Source organism: Bombina bombina, chromosome 2 (assembly GCF_027579735.1).
Source record: "Bombina bombina isolate aBomBom1 chromosome 2, aBomBom1.pri, whole genome shotgun sequence".
Lineage (NCBI taxonomy): Eukaryota > Metazoa > Chordata > Amphibia > Anura > Bombinatoridae > Bombina > Bombina bombina.
Window position 1 is genome coordinate 999,478,844 of NC_069500.1, and position 8,580 is coordinate 999,487,423.

At 34.3% G+C, this 8,580-nt stretch overlaps 1 protein-coding gene across 2 annotated transcripts in view; it reads right to left on the reverse strand.

The window, feature by feature from the left end:
* Positions 1 to 8,294, reverse strand: part of EGF (epidermal growth factor) — a 354,749-nt gene extending 346,455 nt beyond the window's left edge. For both annotated transcript variants that reach the window (XM_053703543.1, XM_053703542.1), the window contains exon 1: positions 7,968 to 8,294. The gene's annotated coding sequence lies outside the window, so the exon portion shown is untranslated. The remainder of the gene's footprint in view (positions 1 to 7,967) is intronic.
* Between the last annotated feature and the right edge of the window lie 286 nt (positions 8,295 to 8,580).

Genomic DNA, 8,580 nt, shown 5'->3' on the forward strand with positions numbered 1-8,580 from the left:
GCTGACCAGCTAAAAGATCTTAAATCCTGATTATGCTCTTCAATAAAATGGGTAGCAAGAGCAGAACAGGCAATATCATTTTCTATATATGAGATATGTTCTCGTATTCAAGTTCTTACATCTCTGGTAGTCATACCAATGTACTGCTTCTTGTGCTCCTTATATTCTATTAAATATAATAGGTCAGTAGAACAGGTCAGTAGAACATTTAATACATCCCTTTACATCGTATTCCTTTACATAAGATTGACATTTTTTGGTTACTTTAATGTAGCCACAGGCTCTACACCTCTTACTTCCACATTTAAAAGTACCATTTGTCTGCAACCAGGCACTTCCCTTGCTCTTATCCTTTTTCTTTAGCTCATTTGGTGATAAAATGTTAGCAATGGATTTACTTTTTCTATATACAAATTTACATCCTTTCTCAATTAAAGGTTTAAGTACATCATCTCCGTATATAATCGGTAAATACTTTTTAATGATCTCACAGATCTTAGTATATTGGTTTGAGTACTGAGTTATAAACATTGGTTTCTCATTATCTTGGTCAGGCTTACACTTATCTATTAGTAGATCTTTTCTTTCTTATCTACTTTTTTGCTAATGCTGACAACTTGATTAGAATTATAACCCCTATAGAACATTCTATCCTGTAGCTCAGTTTTTGCCTTATCATAGCTATCTTTCAGCGTACAGTTTCTTTTGGCACAAATCATTTGCCCCTTAATTATACCCTTTATAACATGTTTGGGATAATTGCTCTTAGCATGTAATAGCGCATTTCCTGCTATGGGTTTCCTATAGAGGTCTGTTATAACCTTTTTGTTATTTAGGTCTGCTATTAAAACAAGATCTAAGTAGTTAATTTTCTCTTTATTCCACTCAGAGGTGAATTTCATACTTAGTTTGTTACTATTAAGATAGGTAATGAACATATTTTTGCCTTCCTCATCTCCATCCCATACAAATAGCAGATCGTCTATAAACCTCTTATAGAGGCAAATAGACTATCTAAAAGGGTTATTGTCATTAGTGATAAGGGTCCTTTCAAGCCAACCCATGAATAGGTTTGCATATGAGGGCGCAAACCGCGCCCCCATTGCGGTACCCTTCCTTTGCAAAAGGAATTCCCCCTCAAACACAAAATAGTTGTGCTCTAGGAGGAACTCAATTACTTCAAGAATATAATTCTGAAAGTAAGGATCAAGAGTGGTCTCCAAATTTAAAAAATACTCAACAGCCTTAAGCCCTAAAGTATGACAAATCATACAAGGAGACTACATCAACTGATAACCAGCTGAATGTGTCATTCCACTCAAACTCTTCAAATATTTGCAAAACATGTTTTGTATCTTTAAGGTGACTATCCAGACTCTGAACTATGGGTTGTAAGATCTCATCAACCCAGTTAGAGAGTGGTTCAAGAACAGATTCTAGGCCTGATATTATAGGCCTCCCCTTAACTTCAGATAGACCTTTATGTGTTTTTGGAAGGTGGTAGAAAATGGGAATTTTCGGATATTCAACATATAATGATTCAAAACCAGCTCTATTAATATAACCATTTTCTAAACCATCATCCAACAGACACCAAAGTTTTTCTTGGATCCTTTGTGTCGGATCAGAAGCTAATTTCTTGTACACATTACAATCATTAAGCTGTCTAAGGGCTTCACCAATGTACCAGTCCTTATCACAAACCACTATACTATTACCTTTGTCAGATCTTTTTATGTCAATCGATTCATTATTCTCCAAACTTTTTATTGCTTCTTTTTCCTTTTTAGTGAGATTGGTTTTAAAATGTGTCTTTTTCTGACTCTTTTAGCACAATTAGTTCTTCCATTACCTGTTTGTGAAATAATTCTAGCTGGTGTCCTCTAGACTTAGTAGGGTAGAAGCTAGATTTTTTATTTTTTACACTATAACCTGTTTTTAACCCTTGGCTCATAGGTAAAGACATATCATCTATGTTAATATCGTCACTTTCTGTATCATTTGTTTTAAAGTTTTTTTTAAGGGTCAATTGTCGCACAAATTTGTTAAGATCTAAAACTGTCTGAAATAGATCAAAATTATTACTAGGACAGAAACCTAAACCATAGTTTAGGACTTTAACTTCATTTTCACTCAAAGGGTAAGACGATAGATTCAGCACAGCTCCTTGAAGGGCTATTTCTCTTTCTGATCCATCTGTCTCAGTTGATATCTGTTTTTCGTTAATTTTGGGGTCTCTGTATCTTTCTTTATTCCTCCCCCTTTGTTTGAGTCTGTACCTCTCTGAAAAACCTGCTTCTCTATTTGCGGGGTACTATCTATTGATGCTATCATTGACTTTTTAGTTTTCGCTCCTAGATCTTTTTCTTTGGATCTTTGCGTTTTAGGTATCTCAATGCTAAGCTCAACATTTTCCCTATCCTCTGATTCAGATTGTAAAAACTCCTCTGATGTTATAAAAATCTGTTTCAGATGCTACACTTTCTGCCCTTTTTTCATCTTGATCACTGAAAGAAACCTTTTTATTTTTATTTTTATTCTTTCCCTGATGTTGCCATTTATGATTTTTTCTATTACCTCTCTGTGACTTATCTACTCCACTCTCTCCATTATTTTCAATTGTACTACCTTTATTTTGTCTTCTATTAAACCTTCTAGATCTTCTTTGCCAAAGGTACACTTTATCATTTGCATAGTCCTTGCTATCCCTCAGAAACTTTGAATGTTTCGTATTAACTATTACATTTCTAGCCTCTTCTACTGCCTCTTGGAGCATGGTATCATAAAGTTGCATATTCAGAGACCTCTACAAATTTATTCATCTCTGTTTGTACTTTCACAATTTCTTCTTTCAGACTAGCAATTTGTTCAATTTTAAATTTGATCAACAGTCCCATCAGTCTTATAGCACACTCAGAATGCTGTTCCATTCCTTTATAAATTCTTTGTTTTCCACTTCAAAGGAAGGATATTTCCTCAGCCTTAAGCCTCTAGGTACCATCCCTCTTTTAATATATTTTTCAAATAGCCAGTTGTCTAGTCACAGTCTTTGCTCTTTTGTTTTAAGCTTTTCCATAGTGTGAAATAAGTCTGTAAGCTTAACATTATCCGTGTCATTGCAAAACAATTCTTCCAAGTCAAGATTATCAATGTCCCATTCATCTGTGGTCTTTAATGAGTAAAAGTCTGTGTGTGTCTCCATATTAACAAGCAATTAGCAAATAACATATAGTGCTGTGAGTGGCAATCTTATACAGGGATCATCTATCCCTTATAATACACTTATAAATATAACCAGGAAATCACAGAGTACAACTTGGAGGAAAAATGTATTCCAAAAATAAAGTGTGAAACTCTGTTTATTCCTGCAGCTTTAAATTCCAGAAGTAAAGCTAGAAAGTCCACTTGTACAGATACAGCCCTTATTCAATTAGCAATACACTTTGTATAGAACAGAGTAATGTTGCAGCTTCAGTGGATATAATAAATAAGCAAAAAGGAAACATAAAGCGGTTCACTCACCCCGCTCCTTCGAGCAGCTACCTCTCTTATCGCCTTCTCTCTGTAAGCGAACTACGGTCACTCAGACCAGAGGTCTTACCTATAGCCGTGAACCAGTCCCTTCCTCTGCTCGTATCCACCTCTACACTCGCAGACGCTGCTATGGGCAAAGCTGTATAAACAAGCACTTCCTGTGAGATCATTAAAAAGTATTTACCGATTATATACGGAGATGATGTACTTAAACCTTTAATTGAGAAAGGATGTAAATTTGTATATAGAAAAAGTAAATCCATTGCTAACATTTTATCACCAAATGAGCTAAAGAAAAAGGATAAGAGCAAGGGAAGTGCCTGGTTGCAGACAAATGGTACTTTTAAATGTGGAAGTAAGAGGTGTAGAGCCTGTGGCTACATTAAAGTAACCAAAAAATGTCAATCTTATGTAAAGGAATACGATGTAAAGGGATGTATTAAATGTTCTACTGACCATGTTATATATTTAATAGAATATAAGAAGCACAAGAAGCAGTACATTGGTATGACTACCAGAGAGGTAAGAACTCGAATACGAGAACATATCTCATATATAGAAAATGATATTGCCTGTTCTGCTCTTGCTACCCATTTTATTGAAGAGCATGATCAGGATTTAAGATCTTTTAGCTGGTCAGCCATTGAACACATTTACAAGCCGCACAGAGGAGGTGACAGATTAAGCCTCTTAAAGAAGCAAGAGGCATACTGGATCTTTATGTTTAAAACATTGTTACCCTTAGGATTCAACTCAGAACACGATGTTATCAACTGTTGGTTGTAAGCTATTCTATTATAAATCCTTTTCTGCTAACATATTCATAACATTCAAACCTTACCTTTAAATCTACTATCTGTATAAGAAATACTTAAAGAGTACATGCATAGCCCTGTGTGCTGTATAAGCTAATATATGTTATGGTAAATATTCACTCTTTGAACTGTGATTTTATCACCTAATCTTTATTAGATTTCACATATAATATAGAGCCCAAGCCTTAATGCATATCTTTAGTTTTAGTGCTCCCTGCTTTTACCTGTATTAAACTATATGTACAGTATATAGAGCATTAGCCTTTAAATCCAATTTAGCCGTAATACTGTTTGCTCTTATTTTGGTCATAGCAAGTGTATATTGAGCATGACCTAGTAGCGACCTATTTAGGATACAAGTTTAATATGTAGAACAGTCTTTAGGTATGTAAATAAGTATATATGTTCCGCTTTTGCTTGTCAAAATGTAGCCCTAAGGTCCGCCTCTGTAATGAGGTGATTTGAGTAAATATAAGTGGGAGGAAACAACCTTGTAGTTAAAAGTCACAGGTGTAAGAGGTACAGGTATGGTCTATGATTAAGGTGTATTTCTACTGCCGAAACGCGTAAGACTGACCCTGCTTACACCTGTTTTAACCTTCTTACTGTGTGTGATTATGCTCCATATCCTATGGAATTGCTGTTTGAAGAATTGAAAATTCGAAAATAAAGAAATTGCTGTTTCACTATCTGGACCTACTTCTCTTTTTGGATATTATTGTATTTGCAAACTGGGAGGAGTTTTCTATTTGGTATCAGGTCACAGAGCGGAGAATCTAGGAAGCATCGACAACGGACACAGGAAGTGCTTGTTTACACAGCTTTGCCCATACCAGCGTCTGCGAGTGTAGAGGTGGATATGAGCAGAGGAAGGGACTGGTTCACGGCTATAGGTAAGACCTCTGGTCTGAGTGACCGTAGTTCGCTTACAGAGAGAAGGCGATAAGAGAGGCAGCTGCTCGAAGGAGCGGGGTGAGTGAACCGCTTTATGTTTCCTTTTTGCTCGTTTATTATATCCACTGAAGCTGCAACATTACTCTGTTCTATACAAAGTGTATTGCTAATTGAATAAGGGCTGTATCTGTACAAGTGGACTTTCTAGCTTTACTTCTGGAATTTAAAGCTGCAGGAATAAACTGAGTTTCACACTTTATTTTTGGTATAAAAATGTTATACTTGACATAAATATCTTCTACTACTCTCTATATTTTACACACATCTGTCGGCCAGTCCTCCTCCATGCTCATATAAATATAAACACGTCTTTGCACCACCTCCATATATATAATATTTTACCCACTAGCATCACACATCTCTGCACCCACGCACAGAGCCTTGTTTATTCATCAACATCATATTTGACTGTCATCCAAATCTACATGGACCTAAAATAACTTCCTAAATAAATTTGATGTATATACGTTTAGGACATTTCACTTCACCCCTAACCAAAAATGTATCAAAAGTTAACACCTAAACTTTTAATAATTTATTCTAAGACAAAAGCCCAAACAAAATTGTTTAAAACTGATTTTCATTTGGAATAGTTGATTTTGCTGTGTTATCGCTACCTATACTGAAATTTAGTGTGTGCTTGTTTGTATTAGGCAAGACTAGTACCAGGAAATATATAGGTATTTTATTTAGTGGTTCACTTTATTATTTTCAATTGTTAGCCACTTTGCATCTGAGTTCCAAATATTTCCTTATGGGGTTTTAGTATTTTGAAACCTTCAAAATGTCATGATTAGGAGGTGTGTTTTTAAGACACTGCTGCATTTGTATCTTGATTTCTAAAGGGACAGTAAACACCTTGTAATTACAAGACATGAATAGCAAATCAGCCAAGTCTAACCATTATTAAAATAATATAAGATGCATTTTACATATATATATATATATATATATATATATATATATATATATATATATATATATATATATATATATATATATATATACATCATACCTCAGCTCAGAGATATAGCAGGTTTGGTTCCAGACCACAGCCATAAAGCAAATATAGCAAAAAGTGAGTCACACTCATTTTTTGTGTGACCAGTGCATACAAAAGTTATAACTGTCTAAAAAACAATGTACATTCCTTAACTAAATAATAATTTATTGGCTTAAAAATGGTAGTCATCATCTGGGCCTTCAGTGAGTCATAATCTTTTTGCTTGCAGTGCATATATATGTGTATACATGTGTTCTTATGGGTTTATATGTGTATATATTTTGGAAAAATGGCGAGATAGACTTGCTCGACACAGAGTTGCCACAAACCTTTAATTTGTAAAAATAACAATATCTGCAATGCACAATGAAGCAAGGCACAATAAAACGAGGTATGCCTGTATATATACAGTATACACACACACACACATATATATATATATATATATATATATATATATATATATATATATATATATATATATATATATATATAGGTATATATATATATATATATATATATATATATATATATATATATATATATATATATATATAAAATACCAGAGTGTGTGTGAGAGAGAGATCACCTAAATTAAAAGGGTTATGTTGTTTTAACAAGTTCTGAGAATTAGAACAATTATTAAAGCTAAATTACATTAGGGTAAAATTAATAAAAGTGTATAACAAAGTTGAGTCATTAAGCATAACTAAACATTTTATATAAACATTTCAAGGTTTTCACTGTCCCTTTAATGTGGTACTTTATCTTGTGCAAGTCACAATTCTTTACTGGACCTGAAACAGAAGACTGTCTGACTATAACGTAATCCAGTCCAGCACACTGTATATATGAATGTATCATTTATATAGTGCTAAACATGTGCTCAACTATTTACAGTTTTGAAAATGCAAATACAAGATATATAAGTGCATTTACCCTGCACAGAAAAGTACACTATACAGTGATATCAAATTACTGCCCTGAAGAGCTTACAATTTGCTTAGGGAAGGGAATAATTTACAGGCACATGGTGGTGTGTGCTAAACACAGTTTTACAGTTAGCATAACTGTCTTGTAAATTTTACATTTATATTTTGTTTAGCGTTATTATGCTTATACAGCTCTTCAGTCACCTTTCAAATTCTGAACTGAAATAAAGTAACATTGTAATGCTCTGTGTTTTCATGCAATATACAGAACTTACTTAGCATGCGCTTGCTTCAACTAATAAATATTAGGTGCTCATTTCTTATAACTCTGCTCTTTTAATTTTTCCCCAAATATACAAGATCAAATTTTAAAAATAAATATAAGAATACATGACATTGTTTTTATTATTATTTGATATTAGATGATTAGGGAAAATAATCCTAAATAACTAAATAAACTACATTTCAACAGTGTGTCAATAGCAAATATAATCCTACAAAATGTCTATGTCACGCAAACAGAAGACGTATGTGACCTTCATAAAATAGGCTCATAAACTTATGGAAGTCCTTAAACTCTTTTGAAGAAAGAAACAAGGCATTATACATTTGCTTACAAAGCATAGCAGTACAGCAAGTGTGGAGCTGTAATTGGAGACTTGTAATAGTTTAATATTAAGTTACTACAGACGACTCTGACATTCAGTTGAAAGACAACATTCAGCTTACCTATGCAGCATAAAGTCATAAAGAAGTGATAGTAGTATTGCCAGAGAGGCATATCCAGCAAGGAAATTCAGGGTGTGTTTGCAGTTCTTAGCTGGTTGACATGCTTAGATTATGACACCAACAGTAGAATGTGTAGGAACTTCCAGCTTTGCCACTTGAATGTCTACTAATCAATAAGTGCTCAATTTGTCATGGCAACACGTTTCTAGATGTCCTCTTCAGCCAGTGAAATTAAGCTTTTAAGTACAAGAGGAATACTCTTAAGGAACAGAGATTTCAAGTGTTAGGAGCTGCAATGATGACCCAAAGCAGTAGAGGACATAGCTAAGCAGCTGCTAGTAGCCTAAGCCAAGGAGCTAGTGAGTGACCCAAATGCCATTGTGGGAGAGACATGCAAGAGACTGGCATCCAGGCTCAGCTACCGTACACACCCATGTGAGGGGGCACAGCTGCAGATTCTGTTGTTCAAAAAAGGAAAGGAAGGGCAAAGAGAGGTTACATATTATAAGAGCTACTTTCTGCTTCACAAATGTGCTGAACAAGTAGCTGTGAAGCAATAAGAATTTATTTGATCAGACATTCTTAAGCACAAACTGATTAAATCCAAGTATAA